This window comes from Urocampus carinirostris, chromosome 15 (assembly GCF_059441175.1).
Source record: "Urocampus carinirostris isolate Australia breed hairy pipefish chromosome 15, RoL_Ucar_1.0, whole genome shotgun sequence".
Classification (NCBI taxonomy): domain Eukaryota; kingdom Metazoa; phylum Chordata; class Actinopteri; order Syngnathiformes; family Syngnathidae; genus Urocampus; species Urocampus carinirostris.
In genome coordinates this window covers 23,813,339-23,834,887 of record NC_142363.1, presented here as the reverse complement: position 1 = coordinate 23,834,887, position 21,549 = coordinate 23,813,339, and the positions used below count along the sequence as shown (strand labels likewise).

Below are 21,549 nucleotides of genomic sequence, written 5' to 3'. Positions count from 1 at the left end.
ACCGATGTGATGCACCCATGCCCGCTCCTTTGGCACCAACTGCCTCGGACTCTGATTGGCTCCCTGTCCCTATTAAAACCCACTCCTGTCTGTCACCTGTTGTCAGTCCGTCTGCGAACCTCAGTTAACACTCGGCAAGCCTTTTTCGACCCCGACTTCCACCTGTTTTTCACTCCTGTTTGTCCCCCGGCTTCAACCCGTTTTTGATCCTCGACCACGTCTACTCTCCTTTCCTGGCTAACGACTCGCTTCCGATGGCGACCACATTTTTGCTCTCCTGTCCCAGCTACTGACCCGTTTTTCCGTTCCCGACACCGCCATCGCTCGCCACGGAAGATCCCCTTCCGCGTTCAGAGCAACCTGCTTCCCGCGTCCAGCAATCCCCGGATCGTGGTCGCAACCCTTTTCCTTTCCTCTAATAAAACTTGAGAGAAACGTAACGCAAGTGGGTCCTGTCTCCGTTCTGGTCCTGATATGACTAAATAAGACAAACTGAAAAAAACCCGACAAAATAAATCAGTTGACGTCAGAATACACCATAAAATAAATGACAGAATAAAAGAAAAAAAAATGGAAAAATAAATGATAAATTGCATAAATATACAAATTATAAGTATGGCATTATTTACACAAATTAATTACATTCATGGCATGCATTTAGGTATTATGGGATTTATTTGTGTTAAATTTATTACATGGCATTTATTTGTAGGTATTACTTTTTTTGTTATTGTTATTAATCCTATTGATACAGTGCATTTATTTCTACATATAGCAGGATTGGTCCTCCATATTAGCACCAACGGAGGGCGAAAACATTTAGCCCCGAGGGCTATTTACCGCAAAACAGCTATTAGCATTCACCTTTTTTGATGAAAAGCACAGCGTGACGTGAAGGTCACCGGTTTGAATCCCGCCACCGTAAATGCAAATGCAGGGGTGCTCTGTTATATTGGTTAATGAATACGTGTCAGCAAAAACAAACCCTCCGCAAATCACCGCAGGATAAATAAACTGTATATATCCCTTTAATGGTTTTGGTTTTTTGTTTTTGTTTTACAACCCTGGCCGTAAGGGGAGCCTAAGTAAGTTCAATTTGTGCCAAGCCTGAGATCATCCCTGGAAGTAATCCCATACTGAAAGTTAATCATCAGAACTACATTAGCTCAGTTTATTCACAGCCTAATAAGAAGCCCTGCTAATGGCTGGTCGGCAAGATGGATGTCCGACCCGTGTTTGTGCCAGGGGGGAGCCGACAAAGGACAACTATGATTGATTAAACTAAACAAAAATGTTTTCATACCATAAAATCAGGGTTGGGTAAAGTTACTTTAACTGGATTACTTTCAATTACTTTTGGATTACTCCAATACCAAATATGCTAATAAAAGACAAAAGAAACTAAATGTGAATAAAATTACTAAATTTTGTGCAGGATTGGGGAGTAACGGAATACATGGAACGGCAAAAATGATGTTGGCAAGCTGTTTGGATTTATTTTTATTTTGTTTCTGTCGCATTTTATGTTAGTTTTGCCGGAGATCAAAGAGATCAAAGCCAGGAGAGAAAGCTTACCACGTGTTGTGAGTCATCATTTTATTCATATTTAGTTTATTTTGTCTTTTATTAGCGTATTTGGTATTGGAGTAATCCAAAAGTAATTGAAAGTAATCCAGTTAAAGTAACCCTACCCAACCCTGCATAAAATGCAGTTTTGGAATTGCAACCAAGTCGTAAAACTACAAAATAAATTAATAAAAATGCTTGGAGAGCTTCTCAAACTCAAATTTTTTATGTGTCTTATTAAGAGGTGGTGGGGACATTTACTCCGTCACCTTTACTTGAGTACGTATTGGGACATTTTGATCTTCTCGGAGTATTTTTAATACTTTTACTTTTACTTGAGTACATTTGTCAGGAAAAAAAACGGTACTTTTACTCTGCTACATTGAAGTCGTTACTCCACTACTTAATGAATCCCCGTAATTACACGTCTGTCTGTCTGTCTCCGCTAAGGCGCATTTGTTTTGACGCAAAACTCCGGCAGGCTCGACCATGTTTAACCATTTAAACGTAGCCGCCTCGTCGCGTGACCATATTCAACTTCAGCGGGGTGAATTTTGTTTACGGGTGAAATAAATGGAAAATGTAGCTTAGCAATATAGTCTATGAAAACCCAGAAGAGGGAGAACACGCCTGGCCTCACATCAAAAATATGTTCTCCTCAAAAAGGATGCAGAACACCAGCTACAATATGCAATGTCTCCTATGTTCGAGTTCATAGGCTAGCTTGTTGTTCTGCTTGCAAAGCCTGTTATGATAAAAATATGCGACTTGGTGCGAAATGTGCTTAATTTATTTATTTGATTCATACTATTTTCCTTTTATTGTTAATAAAAACACTTGAATTTACGTTGATTATTTTAATCTACTTTTAAATTAAATGTTTTTTGTTGATTGGATGGACTTTGATAATTTGATGATCTTATTGGTTGTTAAAAAAACAATAAGTATGATGTTGCTACAGTTACTCAGTACTTAAGTAATTTTTTCACCAAGTACTTTTTTACTTTTACTCAAGTAAGTATTTGGATGACTACTTTTACTTCTGATTGAGTAATATTATTCTGAAGTAACAGTACTTTCATTTGAGTAAAATTGTTGGCTACCCACCTCTGGTCTTAGTGGTAGGCGATATAACCATATTTCGTTTTGAACGATCATCTATATACCATATTCTGGACTCTGGAGCGCATGCTTAAGTTTAAGGAAGAAACTCAACCTTGTTTTTGTACGTAAAACATATGTATCATTCACTTTTCTTTCATTAAAAAACCCTGTGCGGAACAGTCCAGGACAAAGAAGTAACTGTCATGATTGCTGATTCAGGGTGCTAAATTGGCGCCAACATCCCTGAGAGCTGATTGGTTCAGAGACTCCTTTTAAACACCCGGCTTTCAAGAGGAAGCCGTCAGATCGTTGCCAACCGATGCTCCCAGCTAGGCAAGCTCATTTTCCTGCCCTGTTTTCTTCTATCTGATACCTTTTGCCGACCTGTTTCTGGACCCGTTTCTGCCCTGATCTGCCATCACGACATCCGACCTGTTTTGGCCCGTTTCCTGTTCCCGATCTTTTTCTGAACTCGATACCGCCCTTGCTCTCCCGTCCCGGCTAGTGACCAGTATCCCTGCTGTCCTCGATTATCCTCGCTCGACACGAAAGTGCAACTTCCGCGTTCCAGCCATCTGCTACTGGTGTCTGTCGATCATCGGATCGTGGAAGCAAGCACTGCTCTCCCTCTTTTCGCAATAAAACTGAGGAAACGAACGCTACTGGGTCCTGTCTCTCTTTCTGGTTCGTGACAGTAACACATTGTGCCATGATTAAGATACTTGTTTGCGGACTGTGTCTTTCGCTGTCAAACTCAATTAACTAGCACAGCAGTCAATATTAATTAAATTGGCATTAAAAATAAACGCTGGAGTGTAACAAAAATAATAAAAATTATATGCTCGGAATCTTTCTTAGTGTTTGAGTGTTAGCAGGTGACTGATTACCGGGGATATTTTTCTTTTGGGCTGAAAAATGTGACGTCAAATTGGGCTGTGATCAATCCGATAACTGTTAGTACATCTCCTTATTTAGTAAATATTGTCGGTAAGCAATGTTCCCTGTAATTTTCCACGGGTCTGAGCGTTCACACAAAGTCGGTGAGCAACGCTTGAAACAGCAGTGAGCAACAGCAATCCCAAGTGTGGCAACTAAATCATTATCAAACATGTCCAAAACTTGACATCAAGTTACATTTTGCGGAGTTTCCGGCAATGCAAAATGATTTTTCGCTTTTGAATGAATTGACTCATGTACTATTGCAAAGGTTGTACGGCCTACAAACGTCGTTTGTTCTTACATTTCTTTCACAAGATATCCATTTCTTTTTTTTCCTGGTATCTTTTGTCGCATAATATTAACATTTTTGGGGGCTTTTTTAGTCGGTTGCAAAATACACAACTGTATTTAATGCAATTTTTTAGTGGAAGTACAATGTTGGCAACAAAATTGACTTGGTATAATTGGTGTTTGAATGCAACACAAACATTTTTTTCTTTTTCCCGTTTTTTTCTAATTTTTAAAAATTCCTTTAAAAAGATCTCATTGTGTTTATTTTTTCCTAACTGTTCCTTTTTTGTTTTTTACTTTTTTTTAACTTTGTTTCTTTTTTTCTGGATTTTTCTGAATTTTTCCTTCTTTTTTCTCTTCATTTTGTTTCTTTTTTTCTCAGCTCTTCACTACTTTTTCATTTTGATATTTTTTCGTTTTTGTTCTATTACCCCTCCCTTTGAGTCATTTTGTGCATAATTTTACATAATATTTGGTCATATAGGGATGAAAAAAGCAAAAACAACCCTAAGAGCCGTTTAGGACCCGAAAGAGCCGATTCCTTTTAGTGAGCCAAGCCGAAGAAGCCGGTTATCCAAAAACTCTACTGACTTTACTCAACTTCATTCTACTTGGACCTTGACTTCAAAATACTGCATTTAGAACACAAGGTCAGGGGAACCCGTGTATTTTTACCTTCATGCACTGTAACTTTGACTTAATTCGCTTCTTAATTAGCAATTTCGAACCCTGATTTTTGTGAGCTGGCTAGATTTTCTTGTGGGCAAAAAAACTCTGGGCAGTGCGCAATTGCGCAGACACACAGCTTAGAGGGAACATTGCGCCAGATAGAATTTCTTGTGCACCAATAATGTGCGGGCAGTGCTCGATTGGGCACGCGCGCAGCTTAGAGGGAACATTGTCGGTAAGTAAAATGATTTTTTTTATGTGGTAGTAGCAACACTTGGTCCCCTATCTATCACTTTGTCATGTGCGTAAAGGATGGAAGAGCTTAAGATCATTCACATGGCACAGAAAGTGTACAGTTTGTTGCGATTGAACGGGCTTCTGAATTATAGTGAGTACAGTTCAATTAATTTTGTTTTTGAGAGTACTTTTATCGCAATCCTCTGTATATGTTAATGCTACTCTAATAATTATTAACTGCTGTGTAGGTTGAGAGATGCAAACAGAGTCCAAAATGACAGTTTTATTTGCAGCACGGTATGTTAATTTTCTTACTAGACATTTCCCCACTGATTCTGCCAAGATAGCGATCTTACTCCATACGGACAGTGGAAATTTCGTTCATCCATCCCGACGCTTCACTAATTTGATGTCGCGGCAATTGGCTACCGTAGGAAGTCATAAAGACTCCCGCCGTTTACCCGTGCTTCATTGAATTTTTTCGCCTTGACAGTCAGAGCACTTGGCAGAAATCACATTGCATTGTCACCCGCTGCGTGCCCTCCCGATGCTTAGTTTTAATCAAAGAGTCTGATTCCCTGGTCCGCATTAGGTCTCACGAGGGATCCAGGAAGAAAGTTGACGGAGCTTTCAAGACTCAACTATTTTCTACACTTACTACACAAAGCAGCGGTCTCCAATGCGGTGGCAGTGGACACCAGGGTGCCCCGTAAGGACAACCGAGATACCAACATACCTGTTCTGAAAATAGATCCCCAGTGCTGGGTCATTGTGATTTTCAAGTAAAATGATTGTTTTCAGTAGTTGACTGATTATATTCAACCTTCCTTCCAGTAGCCTTGTAATAACATAGTAATACTATAGTAACAACATAGTAATAATATGTTCTTATTTTCAAGGTTCTCACACCTTTTACATGGGCCAAATTCAAGTACTTTTTATAGACGTTCAAAGCCAGTTTTCCAATTTCTTCAGTATTATTGATAACATAGATTAGTTGAAGTCAAAGCATAGGGCTAAGGATTGATTCATGCTAGACACTTTGAATCACAATGAGAGCAGTGTCGGCGTCATTTTTAAGCAGACTCGCTTGTTTTTTTTCTTCTTTTGATGCCTAGTGTATTGAGTCGGACTTCCAAGAAGGAAAACAACGATTCCAAGCATTTACAAGCACTTCATTCAAAAATCAAGCACTTTTTAAAACTTGAAAACTCATAAAATTTTAAGTATTTAAGGATGTAAAACACTCGTACAAATCGTGCAATTTACATTGTCCCCTTTGTGCTAAATTCTAACAAAAAAATATCTTTGGATTCGAAGAAGTCTATTATTTTTTTTTTACACCGGAAAGGTGTTTTACACTCATCGCTTTTGCATTAACTCTAAAATTAATATGTTAGAAGCGGCGCTGCAGCTGGGTGGTTAGCACGCAGCCTCACAGTGCAGAAGTTGAGAGTTCGAGTCTAGCAACTGCAGCCCACCCGTGTGGAGTTTGCATGTTCCCCCCGTGCTTGCCCCCCACATTTCGAAAACCTGCGTGTCAGGTTAATTGGCTGGTTCTAATTGTCCCTAGGTGTGAATGAGCCAATGGTTGTCTCTCATTGTGTGCCCTGCAACTCGCTGGCAACCAGTTCAGGGTGTCCCCTGCCCACTGCCCGAAGACAGCTGTGATGGGCTCCAGCACCCCCGTGACCCTACTGAGGATAAGCGGTGCAAATAATGGATGAATGAATTAATATGTGAGAGTGATTGTGTAAAATATATGTGAACTACCAACACTAAAGATTATTGTGTGTCATTTTACTCTCTCCGTTGCTAGAAGACAACAGACGAGTTAAAACTCTTTGACAATTCTTATTTAACTCTGGTAAATGTGCGGAAGTCATTTTCTCATTCCTGGCCTTCATGTTCAGCATTTTTTACAGCGGCGAGCATCCACTTGGCAGGCCACAGCTGCAAAAGCAGGTGCCGTGTAGGTTTGTTTTTTTGCAACCCTGAACATCTGCCAAGAAGAGTCCTGACTGTTGTTTTTGGCCCGTAACTTCGCCCTACACCTCCCTGGTGTTCTGTCTCCTGATCTGTTTTGACGTTGTTTTGCAGATGCTCTGATTTAATAGGCACCCGAGTCTAAACGGTGGGTATACGTAAAGATGCAATTAGGACAGGTCCTTATCAATTATGCATCCTTCGCTATATATTTGTTTGTGGTAGTTCCCTTCTCTGGCATTGACGGTCGTTCCAAAGACAAATGAGAGCTTCCCATTTAAATTCCTCTTCTACCAGAAGGACTTGAGTCTTGTTTTTTTTTTTTAAATCACCTTACCGGTCTCATTTTCTCCTCCCCGGCGAAAAAACGGAACCCTGGTGTCGAGAACAAATGAGAAATTGTGTGGGAACAGATTGGTTTGCTTGGGAAAAAAAAAGGTAAACACGTACTGTAGCAGACCTGAAGGACATTTACATGCTGGGTTTTATTGGTTTTTGCGTTTTATGCGGCGTACAAAAACAATTTTCCAAGGGTAAGCATATGCGCGTAACACGTTGATGCCCCCAAATCATTCTTGTTGGAGGTGAGGGAATAAAATCTGATGTCGGTAGGTACTCTCGCAGGGTGATATATAGGATCGCATCGTAACCCAAGGCCTGGTGGAATATTATCACAACATATATGTAATCTAAATTTAAGATTAAAAAAAGATTAAAAAACACTTCCGGAGGCTGTTCTACATCAGATATGATAATGTATTGTCTTATCGAGGTGTACAGTCAAAAAGATGCTATCATTTTTCTGTAAAAAGGAAACACGTCTGCAAGTTTTAAAGGGATAGATGAAATTCAACCATTTATTTTATTATGGTTGGTGGTTTACATCAGGGGTGGCCAACTAAATGGAGTCGCGGGCCTATATGGGGGCTGATCCTAGAGACCTTTGAGTATTTTTCCATTTATGAGGAAAAAAAATAAATAAATATATATATATATATATATATACCACAGCCATATCCCCCAAGTGGGAGGTGGCTAGAGTCATTTCTGACTCTTTTTGGAAGTTTAATTTAGAGGAGGGGATTCCCAGCCCCCTCGCTCAACCCAACTAAGGTGTTGGGAGTCATTAGGTGACCAAACCCCCCAATTCCAACCCCTAATGCTGAACGCTGAGCAGGGAGGCAACGGGTGCCAATGTTTAAGTCTTAGGTATGACTCGGCCGAGGCTTGAACCACAACATCCCAGTCTCGGGGCGGGCGCCATACCCCCAAGGCCACCGAGCTGGTTATGAGGAAAAATACGAGCAGATATTATCCATTCATTTTCTGTGCCGCTTATCTTCACAAGGTCACGGGAATGGAGCCCATCAAGCTACTCGTTCATTCACACCTAGGGACAATTTGGACCGTCCAATTAACCTGACATACATGTATAATGGAAATTATGGTGTAAATATGCCTTTCATACTATCTTCTATCCAATATATATGTACTTTTATACTCCTTCTATATCTTTTTATGCTTATATTTCTCTAGTGCTCAATAAGTGTGTGGTTTTGCAATTTCACTTGGTGTTCAGAGGCAAGCACCTCCAAGGTCAAAAGATGGCTTCTCCTACCACATTCTATACTTATCAAGTTTTGGTTTTGGGAGAGTTTGACTCCCAAATTTCAAGCCAAGAGCTTGCTTTTCTCCTCACAGAGACGCATTGTGTTTATAAAGTTACTCATTTATTATACTCGCACGCCATTTAGCTACCAAAATTAAACACTGCATTTAAATATGTGATTCCTGTCCAAACCAATGAAATTAATTTCCTGTGTTCATATAAACCAATCAGATGTGTAGTTTCCTTCTTGTGTTTTTCAATAAATGAGCCTTCTGATAAAGGAGGAGCGTGTTCTTCATTGAGACGATTCTGGAAGCACGTACCTTCAATGTTTCTGACCGTGTTCTTTTCTTGTCTAAGTTTTAACCTTGACACATGTTTTTGGAATGTGGGAGGAAACCCAAATGCCTGGTACAAACCCACATAGGCACAGGGAGAACATGCAAACGCCACACGGAAAGACCTCGGTACCTGGAATTGAACCCCGAATCTCTGCAGTGTGGGTCTGCGTGTTAACCACCCAGCAGCCATGCCGATACTTTAGAATGTTATATTTCTTTACATTTGTTTTTGAATTGATTAGTTTCATCGAATTGGTTTTGAAACTCTAAAAATAGGTATTAGGCCCTCGTTTTAAGCACTACATTTTGATTTATATATATATATATATATTTGTAGTATTACTGTAGTTGTATTTGTTATTGAACTTCTAGTCAGTTTTTTTAAGTATTTATATAGTATTTTTCATAGCATCACTGTATTTTTATGTGTGAAGTATTTCCATAGCTGCATTTTATTAATATGTCTGTAGTAATTTTATAGCATTTCCATTGATTAATCATTTTGGTATAGCTATATTATTTCTGTAGTATTACTGTATGTGTATGTTTGTAGTATTTATGTTGTATTATTTCTGTAGTATTGTATTTTTGTCACCATATATTTGTAACAGCATTTATGTGGAAGTATTTTTGAAGTATTTTCATTGTAGGATTTCTGTAGTCTTTCCATGGTAGTATTTTATTAATATGTCTTCAGTATTTTTGTTTTATTACTGTAGTTGTATTTTTCTAATATTCCGCATAGGGTTTTTTGTATCATTGTGTTACTGTAGTAGGGTTGTTTTTAGAATTTCTGCATTATTTTTAGAATAAAAACAAAATAGTATGTTAGGTTTTTGTTTTCAAGCACTCAATTTATATTTAGTTTAGTTTAATTTTGTAGTATTTTTGTGGTAGTATTTGCATCACCTTTGTTTTACATTGTCTAAAATCTCCACTCATTGGGTTAAACCCATTTAGGCCTGTGTCACATTTACACAATAAATAACTGTTATTTAACCCCCCCCTGTTTTTACCCAATGGAATGCAATAGAATAAACACATGAGGATATCGTAAAAACTCCTGAATGGTTTTGGAGCCATTTTGTGACAAAAACAAGCTTGAGTTATGAGAAAGATAATAGAAAAACGATGGCCTTGTATAATTTCAAAGAGACAATGAAGATGATTGATGGCTTTATAACTGCTTGAAGCACATATATCAGCGGATTGATTCCCAAGGCTTAAACGGGGAAAAAACCTAAAGGTTAAAACAAAAAAACAAAAAACAAAAAACGTTACACGTTTGCACATCTTGTAAATAAAACAAAAACTAAATTAAAAAAATGCAATAATTAACCACAATTGACATAGTGATACAAAAACGAACATTACAGTTCATTCGTGACTGCACACACAAATTCCAACAAAGCTATTCATTGATCATGTTGCACACACTATTTATAATTATTCCATTAAATCATCAAACTTCACAAAAGTAACAAACAAAAACTTTAAAAAAAATACAATGATATAAGCCAATGTTTCTCTTTTGAGACGAGACTCGTTTTTTATTGAAATCATTTTAACTGTAGACTATTTTTCAAGTAAACTATTAATAAAGATCTTTAACTTGTTCTCATTTAAGTGTATTGTGTATATCAAGTATTAGTGGTGAGTTGACCTTATCTATAATAAATTGAATAACACATTTTGAGGTTATTTTGATATTATTTTTACTATTTTAAGGTTGTTTTATAGTTTTGCTAGATTTTAAACAATTTTTTTCTCATATCAATGAAAAAAACTTACATGTATAAAATTATATATATATATATATATATATATATATATATATATATATATATAATATTATTAATATTATTATTATAAATAATAATGAATTATAATTCTTGTTTTATTAATTGTGTTTATTCTTTAATTATATTGCTAGGATTACAATTATACTTATTATAAATTAGTTATCTTAATATGTCATATATAGTTAACTTATTAACTTATTAAAATTATAATTATAATCACTTTAATAAATCAATCTAACATATATATTATTGCTATTATTAAATTAAATATAGTATACTTTTTGTAATAATATCATTCTAAATTATAATATTATTATAATAAATTATATAATATAATAAGTTATAATTACGGTTATAATTTAATTGTATTTATTATTTAGTTGTATTATTAAAACTATAATTATGATTTAATTATATGTACATTTAATATTTAATTATCTTATTTAATTTATAGAGATCATTATTATAGTAAATCAATATATTCTACATAAATATATTTTGTATATTTTCGAATATGTGTATTAAAGTGTTTTCAAAATGTATTCACAATTAAATGTGATATGGTCGGAAAAATGAATCAACAACATGTTAGCGCGTTCATTGTACATCTGGTCAGCTGCTCCTCTTGCACTCTTTGCAATACTGTAAAATACTATACATAGCTATAATTATTTAGTATATGATTAGTACTTCAATACTCCAACTCAATACAACATTTTATTTATATCTGTGCATTCAAGGAAACTGTGTGGGTCAGATGTATCGACATTTCGTTCTGTATACACAGGTATAAGAATGACAAAGTATATCTGAATTTGAACCTGAATCTGAATTACTGGTATGATCCGTGTGGTTCAGGGTTGGAGCTAACTTTCACTGCTCAGTGACATTTGGCCTCGGCCGCCTCTGACAAAATGAAGACTAATGATCGCCAATCAGTACCACCCCCAACCCCCCTCCATCCCTCGCCTCTTTATCACCATCCCTTCCACGTCCTTCGCTCGCAATCAACATTGAAGAGCGGCCATTGTAAACGCTGATGGATGCTGATTGAAACATGTAAAGGGCATCAAAGAGCAGCCAACGCTGGCTTGTCTGCAAATGCAAATTAGTTTGGCGGCGCTCGCGCTAGCCGCCGCCGCGTTGGTGCGTCCGCTCGGCCATCGTCCACTAAATATCAAAGATGATCACGTCCAGATTAACAACCCCGTTGTGATTAACGCGCACTGTTTAATTAACTCCGCTTTGGGTCACGGGAAACGGTTGGACCCTCTTCCCCGAAGTGTACTAAACAAGAAACAGGTGCATCATGGGAGACAATCCAGGAAGGAAGTAGGTTGCATTTCATATTAATCTCTCGGGATGCAGTTTGCAGGCTTCTATAAAGGATGAATAATTAATGCCATACCCCAAAAATGAAGAGTATCAAAATAATAAATAGGTTGTGAGCGTGTAATAGACAATCTTTGCACAATAAAATTGTGTGTGTGTGTGTGTGTGTGTGTTCCTGTGTAAGCATTTACCAAAGCGGCAGCAGATTATGCCAACAGCGCTTATATTATGCATGAGCACGCGTGAACTGGTATTATGTTAGCGATTATACGCTCCTCTTACCATCAGTGACGTTTCTTTTCGAGTTTACGTTATTCTGCCACCAGTAAAATTAAACAGCCTTGATGCCGGTGGACCACTTGTTTAAAGTTTTCACTATTGGGTATTTGTCTAATGAACTGTAATCTAGCTTTCGGTTTAAAATTGGAACATTGTTATATATATAAATAAGCAGGGTTGGTATTGGAGTAATCCAAAAGTAATTGAAAGTTAACAAGTTAAAGTAACCCTACCCAACCCTGGTACTAATTAATAATATAAAGACTTGTCAACTTTTATTTAAAAGGCATTATGTGTTTACACGCCTTTTAAGATTCCCACAAAAAACGGAATTCTGTAGGTGCTGCTGTTTCAGTCAGCAACATGTTCTTTATTTATCTGTAGATGTGTGAAATGTTTATTTTGCTTTTAATTTTGCACACCTGAATAGCAGATGGCAAAGGATGCCATTTTGTTATTTTGACTGTTATACCTCACTGTTGTTCTGACTCTAATATACTGTTTACATCATTGCCATAATTGGCCAATAATTTTGCTTTTCTTTGATAACCACTCCTTTTAAGGTGGATCTGAACCTAGGAGATTCAATCAAAAGAAAGAACCCATGGGAGGACTTTTAGAACGGATATGGAACAGGCCATTGTGATGTTGTTTTTTTAAAGTTCTCTCCTGATCTTGCAATTTTAAAAACAAATCAATAATAATTAACAAACTGGGAATCAAATTCATTGTCAACTTTTTGAAAAAAGTGATTATTTATTTGCAAGCCTGTTAGGTGGATTTATTACAACTAATTTATAATCAAATACGTTGTCAACATTGTAGATCAAATTATTAGTTTCCATGTATTTTATATGGCAGTAGCTCAGGAGGTAGAGCGCTCGTCTTGGGATGAAGGGTTCCCAGTTCGAACCCCGGCTCGTCCGTGTTACATGTCGAAGTGTCCTTGGGTAAGACACTGAACCCCTAATAACCCCAATAAGCAGGTTAGCGTCTTACATGGCTGCAATACAAGGCCGCTATTGGGAAATGTGGAGCACATTGTAAAGCGCTTTGGGAAGTCGTTGACTTGAAAAGCACTACATAAATGAAGATCATTTCATTTCATTTCATATGAAAACATATTTAAACTGTATCTTATCAACAGTAACGATTGTTGTGTTTTATATTGTTGTGTTGAATAAAAATTAAACATTTTGCCCAAGTCCAAAAATTAAAAAATACATTACTTGAAAAATATTTGTAATTGTATGATTATATAATAGTAGTATAAATACAGACGCTCCCCTACTTACGACCATTTGAGTTACAGTACGTAAATCGGTAGATATTGGGATGTCGAAAAATATTCAGACATTGCTGTAAGTTAGATTTTGTATTGTGTGCACCCTTTTCCGACCACTGGACAGTACTGTAGTGCTTCTTTCCACGCTACCAGCGTGTGGCGCTGTGAGAAGTCACCAAGCATCCTCCTAGAAGGAGAAATTTGCTTCCTCTTCCCAGTCCGTGTGTTTAATATCTCATGCATCCCTTTAATATGGTTAGTGCAAAGTGTAAAAAAGAGGCTAGCCGTTTCTTTTTCAATGAAAGTGGAATAAGAAAGCTGGATGTGGTTGACAAAATAGTTGGATTGCTTTTTTTTGGGCCACTCTCTACCACGGAGGAGGACCCAATGAAGCCCATCTTCCAAAAGTAAATTAAACTTTATTTTATGTATCTTTATAGAGCATATTATTTCATGATTTTTTTTATTAGTACAAAACAATACAGGCTACTTATACAAGCCTTAAACATACAAAATATAGCACTATAGCAACATACGAGCAAATTCAACTTACTAACGATCGTACAGAACGTTCGTAAGTAGGGCAATGTTTGTAATAATATTGCTTATTTTTAGTTCTTGGACCAACAAGTTAAACACACCCTAAGAAAAAAAGTGTAAAATACAACGTTTAATGTTTCAGATTGTGATCAAATTTGACAAGGTAAGGCTTTGAACTTTTGTCTCACCTGTTTGCGAGCTAAGATGCCCACGCCACAGAAAAAATAATAAATAATATCAGGCGGGAATAATAACTTATTTCTGTGTGTTCCAACTCAAAATACTCTATGATAGTACATTTGCAGTGATAAATCTGAGTCTTACATTTCAAAATAGACCAAAACCGTCCTAACTCTCCAAATGGTTCGAGAACAGCATTCATTTTACTTTGCGTACGTCCTGGACTGGGATTGTTGGCGAGATTTACAGGAACGTTCAGGGGTTCAGACATTTACAGTTAAAACCTGTTTGTTCTAAACTTTAAAAAAGTAGTATTCCCATACTTAAAAACAAACTACAAAGTACTCTTCATGGGACATTCATTTAAAAAGATGAAGTGCTCTCTTATTTACAGGGTTGGGTAGGGTTACCTTAACTTGATTACTTTCGATTACTTTTGGATTACTCCAATACATAATATACTAATAAAAGACAAAAGAAACTAAACATGAATAAAATGATGACTCACAACTTGGTGACTATGCAGGACATGACAGCTTTAGAACTGGATTTTCCTAGAGCAAGGCAGATTTTTGTTATAATAAGATAAACTACCCAAATTCTCATGTTTATATATAATGAGGTTTCACTGTATTTACCTCCCAGATGTATTTCTACCTGCCAACTGACACCCCCCACATTCTCAAACCCCCCAGCTCTTTAAACATGAGGACAAGCTCGCCAAAGACATTGATTTCGCTGCCTCCTTCTCCAAACCTGACGGATGGCCCAGAGCCTTCCCATAACCCCACTCCAACACCTCTACTCCCACAGCGCACCCCTCTTACAAATGTCAGCTTGTACTAGAGTGACTGAAAGAGGGATGGCTCCTGTTGGCTAGAATAAGGATTGAGCATGATGCAAAGATTGCAGTCGGGACGAGGTCTCACTTTGCACAGAACACTCCGAGAAATATGAGTGACGGCGGCAAGCAGGCCGACAATATCGTAACATGCTGCATCAACTTTATGTTGGCTCCGATATGAAATGTTGAAGGTTGCCTTGAAACTAATCAAAATCCTCTTTTTGGGAGACTATACACGCACACACTACCCTTTATACCATCAAGTCTTCAACCTGGAAGCCATGCCTTTTCAGGTGCTGCTGTTTTGGTCAGCCACATAAATTCTACTTGTGTGCTGACCTAATCAATTGTTTAAGTAATTAACAGGGTTTGGTAGGGTTACTTTAACTTGATTACTTTCAATTACTTTTGGATTACTCCAATACCAAATATGCTAATAAAAGACAAAAGAAACTAAATATTAATACAATTTCTAAATTTTGCGTAGGCTTGGGGTGGAACGGAACACATGGAACGGGAAAAATTATGTTGGCAAGCTGTTTGGATTTATTTTCATTTTGTTTCTGTCGCATTTTATGTTAGTTTTCCCGGGGATCAAAGATATCAACGCCAGGAGAGAAAGCTTACCACGTGTTGTGAGTCATAATTGTATTCATATTCAGTTTATTTTGTCTTTTAATAGCATATTTGGTATCAGAGTAATCCAAAAGTAATTGAAAGTAATCAAGTTAAAGTAACCCTACCCAACCCTGATAATATTGCAAATCATTTAAAATTACAGTAACCTTAATTTTAAGCATACAGTAAGTGCTTATCTATCATTAACAGCCTCTCTATCTTATATCTATCAACCTCCGCCAATTTCTACACTTAAAGTTGCAAATCTTCCTTATTAAGCGATAATAAACCATAAAAACAAAACACGCCACCTAGTTACTCACAGACTACGTGGAATACCGAGACAATATCACCAGTCTATGAGTGATACCAGTAAACAGATGGGAACCGAAATGGGCAGGATGAGATTGGCCTTTTTTGAAAAATTATTTCCACATATAAAAATGGATATGCAGCGTACTCAAATTAAAACAGTCAAAAAACATATGAAATACTGGGAACACAGTTGACGATCTATGTTACCCCACATCCCCCTCCCCCTGAAACACATGCACACATTTTGCTTTGGGGATCATAATAAACTCGCATGTCATTTAGATAATATCATCTAATTAATCCTATTACCGTATTTTTGTGTTTAAATACTATTCAAATGTGTTTTTAGTGATCAAAAATATGTGTTTTATACCTATTTAGGGTTTACATGAGTGTTTGGGCGGGAAAATTAGCTTTGATTTATTTCATCTTGGTGAAATGTGCTTGTTACTCATGCAATTTGAGCTACAAGCACAATCCTGGATCCAATTAAGCCCGTAAGAAGAAGTATCACAGTCGAGGATGGAAAACATTTGCAAGCACAATTACAATCACACTAAACATCCAAGCTAAGAGTGAATCTGGAAAAACGACAACCTCTTCAAAGAGATGGAATTCTGAAGGACGGCCAGAAGATAAAATGACATGTACCTATCTGGACTTCACACATTTTTCATTATATGTCATCAGGTGGTCAATGCTTCGCTAGCCTTGGTAGCAATCCAATCATTTAGTCGGATGGAAAAGGAGAAAAAAAGAGCACGAACCTCAGACTGGGTTCTAATTCTTGTTGGAAATTAACAGAGTACCAGATTCCATTCACCAGGTATGGGTGATACTGGTAGTATTGGTTTTGATCTGATCCAAGTAAATACAATACAATTGATAAAGATCCAATTCCCATTGCTTAAAAATGTTATCATTTAATAATTAACAACCAGTAGTCGATAGTTACGACAAAAAACAACAATTTTAGGGACTAAAACATTAGAACTTTTATCAAATAATTAGTATGCAAAAATTAAGCAGTACAAAAATAAAATATAGAGATTTATATTTAGGTTAGAGAAACAGAATTAAAACTAAAATGTAGCTAGAAAAAAAGCTCTTATCGTGCAAACAGTGTGGACAATACCCACAAAAATTCACATAAAAAATTAAATAGTTTTATTCATAAACTTACAACATAAATACAAATATTTTAATACAATTGTTACAGAAACAAGGTCAAACAATAATACAAATTCAAGTAACAAAAATAGAAATCGAACAAATTCAAAATGACAACTATGTTACCTTTTATGTCACAATATTTTAAAATGTAGTCAAAATGCAAATAGTGTAAGCATTACTTTATAAAACCTTCACTTCCCTTTCAACATCAACCCCTAACATGGTCTTACCACCCTTATTATTATTTAATAACAGCTTAGCTAACTTGCTAAATGTAGCAGGCTAGTAGCTATGAACTTCACTCGTTAAAATTGCCAAATCATACTAAATAACTTAGCTTAGCCACCTTCCTAAAAATGGCTGGCTAGCGGCTATGTACTTCACCTATTACAAATGCCAAATCATAAGAAAAAACTTGGCTAAGCTAACTTGCTAGAAGTGGCTGGCTAGCGGCTCAGTACATCACTTGTTTGAAAATGCCAACTCATACTAAATTACCGTAAATTCCGGACTATAAGCCGCTACTTTTTTCCCAAATGTTCAACCCTGCGGATTATTCAGTGATGCGGCCAATTTATGTATTTTTTCTAACAGCCGCCTGTGGCGCTTGAGTAGAAAAGGTAGGATTTAGACCGCTGGAATATATGCGAGGGTATTTAGCGTGTTTTTGAATAAAGGAGCGTAAGACGACGCTTATATGACTAAGTCTTTTTCCCATACTGGGGAAGACGACTTTAATGAGGTCAGTTTTAGGGGGGGGGGAGGGGGGGGGGTGTTTACGGGTTATTGTTCTGTCTTCTTTATTCATTATCCATTATACGTTATCGGTCAGTTCATAATACGCTGCAAAGCCTAGGTGCCGGGACCCTGACTCTCAGCCAAAAGGCCAAGCTAAGGTCCTAGCCCGAAAGCCTTGCTGCGATCATTGCGAATGCACCGTTCCCGGAGGTACTGCAATACCGGGCGGATGCGTGGAGTGGACAGAGCAAGCTCTTATTCCATCTCCGGATTGCAAAATTCAATGATCATGCCATCACATTATCACTAACACACCAGTCAGAAATTTCTGGCTGTGAAGCAGACGCTGAAAGATTTATTCGAAATGAAGAGAAAGGGGGAGGATGAGCACAGTTTACCATGATTTTTACAAGTACCGTTTCCTTGTATTGCGAGCATGTTGCTAGTAGCGTTTTGCTACCCTTCACAGACACGGTTTGGGATGAAAGTTATAATATTATTATTAAAGCTTTGAAAACTCTCTCGGTGTACCATCTTTCTTTGTAAATATGTGTAACCATGTATAATATTTATTTGCAACTGTATATTTGTGTAATGTATTTTTTTTAGAGACTTATTCTAAAACGTTTGCCACGGGCAAATCAAAAAAGGGGCGAATACAACGGGGGCTGATGGGAAGTGGAGTAAAGGTGAGATGTGTTTGTGGACGCAGCGGAAAATAGTGGATATATATTTTTACCACCCTTACCTTTGGAAATATACTTTTTTTTTCCTTGGATTGTTTTCAACTGGACCCGGACTCTGCAGGTCTGCGTCATATCTTAAGTACCGGTATCATTTTACATTCAATTTGCCAGCTGTTGTTTTTGGACTGTGCACTTCATATTCAGTTACAATTGCGAGACTCAAAATTGGGTTTGGGTTAATTTCGTGATTGTGTTACGTGTTTTAATGTGGGCGCATGCGACTTATATACAGGTGCGGCTTGTGAAAGTACAAAAGCGGTTATCCGCATAAAATGTGGTGGGTGCGGCTTATAATCAGGTGCGCTCTATAGTCTGGAATTTACGGTACTTGGCTTAGTGGCTGGTTCCTAGTTACGTCCTTTACTTCAAACGGCAAATCCCAACTAATAACAAATGACAGCACCTGAGGGCAAGAAAGTACAGCTAATCCATGCAAAGCGCTAATCTAACTGAAAAATAAAGTAGCATATAAAATAAACTAAGCCAAAAACCCTTAACCATTTATGACAAAAACATTGACAAACCTAAAATAATTTACCTAAAAGGAAAACCCTAATTCTTAAATGTACCTGAAAACAAATTTAAATAAGGTAACAGCACCTCCACCCCTGCAGGTGATGCTGTTCCACATCCCTCTGAATATGATGACAATAAATGATTTCCCTGAAGGCTCATTGAAATACATAAAGTAAAACCAATAACTATAAAAACCACATTGGTTGTGGCAGCAAAACACATTTCCTGCTCGTGTAAAAAAAACGACCCAATCCCATCAGAAGTCACAACAAAAAATATTTTCTCATGTTTACGTCCGGTGGTCACCTTTTAGGGGCACTAAAAATAGCCCCGCAGCATGGTGTCATAAATGCTAAGCAGAAACACTAAAGGATGGCGAAAAAGAATCATGTGCACGACAGCGAACAGTGATTTCCATTTCCTGACCTGTCACGGTGTTTCTACATTACGTTGCCAGAAGACGGGAGCAATACTGAGAGGCCGGCCCCCAGCGGCCCTACCATGCAGGTGGGGAAATGAGCAGTGGCCAAGATATAATAGAAAACCAGAGAGGGCCGGCGCAAAGAAAGACACAAAAAAATTGAACAGCGGGGTGCCACGGGGGAGCAAAAGCGACAGGAGATTGGACTAATGGACAAAAGCCAGGGAGAAAAAGGGGGAGGAACGAGGACGAGGTTCTGTAAGTGTGAGGAATGAGGTCGGGACGGGTTTGTCCAAGAAATCTTCTGAGATGATATCTTGTGATCTCATCTCTCACCTCATCTCATGATTTTGGCCAGCAAACTGCTGCCCTTGGTCACTCAATGAAAACGTATTATAGTAATGGATTAATCTATTGATTGATTTGTTCATTAATCAGTTTGATTATGTAATCAGATATACAAAAGAGGCCGGTTCGGGTTTGTCTAAGACAGGGGTGTCAAACTCATTTTAACTCGGGGGCCACACGATAGAACAAACATTCTGTCGGGGGCCGGACGAGTAGATTAAAGAGAAAGAAAAAGAGAGATAAAGAAATAAGAGAAAGAGGGAAGAAAAAGGAGAGAGGGCGGGACAAAGAAAGAAAAAGAGAGAGAGGGAGAGTGTGAGAAACAAAATAGATAAAAAGTCGTGAGAGAGGGGGAAAAGAAAGGGAGTGGAAGAAAGAAATCCAAAAAGAAATAGAAAGACAGAAGGAGAGAAAAGAGAAAAGAAAGCACGGAGGGTAGGAAGAGAGAAAGAGAAAAGAGAGAAAAGGAGAAACGGATGTTAGAGTAAAAGAGGTTAAAAGACACAGAGAAGAGAAAAAGAGAGACACAGAGAGTGAAAGAGACAGAGACAGAGAGTGAAAGAGACAGAGACAGAGAGTGGGTGAAAAGGGGTGGAAAAGAGAAAGAGAGAGAGAGAGAGTAATAAATACAAGTACAGTGTCTTTGTGAGAGACACCTGACTTTGGCAACATCAAGTTGACATATTTCAACCCGCAGCTTGTTTTTCCCTTCCACTTCTCTGAGTGTTGTCTCGCGGGCCTAATTAAATCCCTTAGTGGGCCTGATCTGGCTCGCTGGCCGCCTGTTTGACACCTGTGGTCTAAGACATCGCATGAGATGTCGTCTCTTGAATTATAGCCAGCGGATTGCAGCCCTCGGTCTCTATAAAAACAAGTATTTTGTTAATCAGTTAATTTGTCGACTAATGTGTTGATGAATCAATGATTTTACCAGAGAAACAAAAATGGCTGTGTTGGGTTTAACCAATAAATTGTACCCAGCAGATTGCAGCCATCGGTCACTCAACTAATTAGTATTCTAATAACTGAATAATCTATTGATGAATGAGTTAGATCATTTAATGAGGGGAACCAAAAAGGCTGGGACGGGTTTGTCAAACAAATCTCATGAGATGACGTCTGTCGGATTTTGGCCAGCAGTATTTTAATCAACCGATTAATCGATGAGATTATTTAATCAGAAAACAAAAAGGCTGGTTGGGTTTTTCCAATAACTCTCACGGTATGATTTATTTCGGCTGGCAGATTGAGTGACCGAGGGATGCAAGAAAGAGTTATTTCAATAATCTATTATTTGGTCGATTAATCTATTCAATTAACTTAGCAGAGAAACTTCCTTTCAATCTGTCCAGTAGGAACCAGAAATTGTGTTGTAATTTTCCTCATTGCAGTAAACCACAAGTGTTTTCAAAAAATGTCTTCTAATGGGAAGCAAAACAAAAAAATGATAAACACATTTGGAAAGATTTTACTCATTCTAAGTGTTGACCAATATATTAAAAATGAAGAAAATATATACATTTTGCTAACAATGACATACATATCTCCTACTAACACTGGTAAAACTTTTTGTTTTCGAGTAAGAGGACCTAAAACTGTCTGAATTTCGATCATTTTCAATTCAAAATACTGAAAAACATTTATGTTTAAATGGATTACCAGCACAATAA

The 21,549-nt window shown here is 37.4% G+C and overlaps 1 protein-coding gene and 1 pseudogene across 1 annotated transcript in view; both read right to left on the bottom strand.

Annotated features, from left to right (window-relative positions):
• grin3ba (glutamate receptor, ionotropic, N-methyl-D-aspartate 3Ba) overlaps nucleotides 1-21,549 on the bottom strand; it is a 258,657-nt gene that overhangs the window by 142,905 nt on the left and 94,203 nt on the right. The gene's annotated exons all lie outside the window — the stretch shown is intronic.
• Nucleotides 18,037-18,174, bottom strand: LOC148351925 (U2 spliceosomal RNA; annotated as a pseudogene).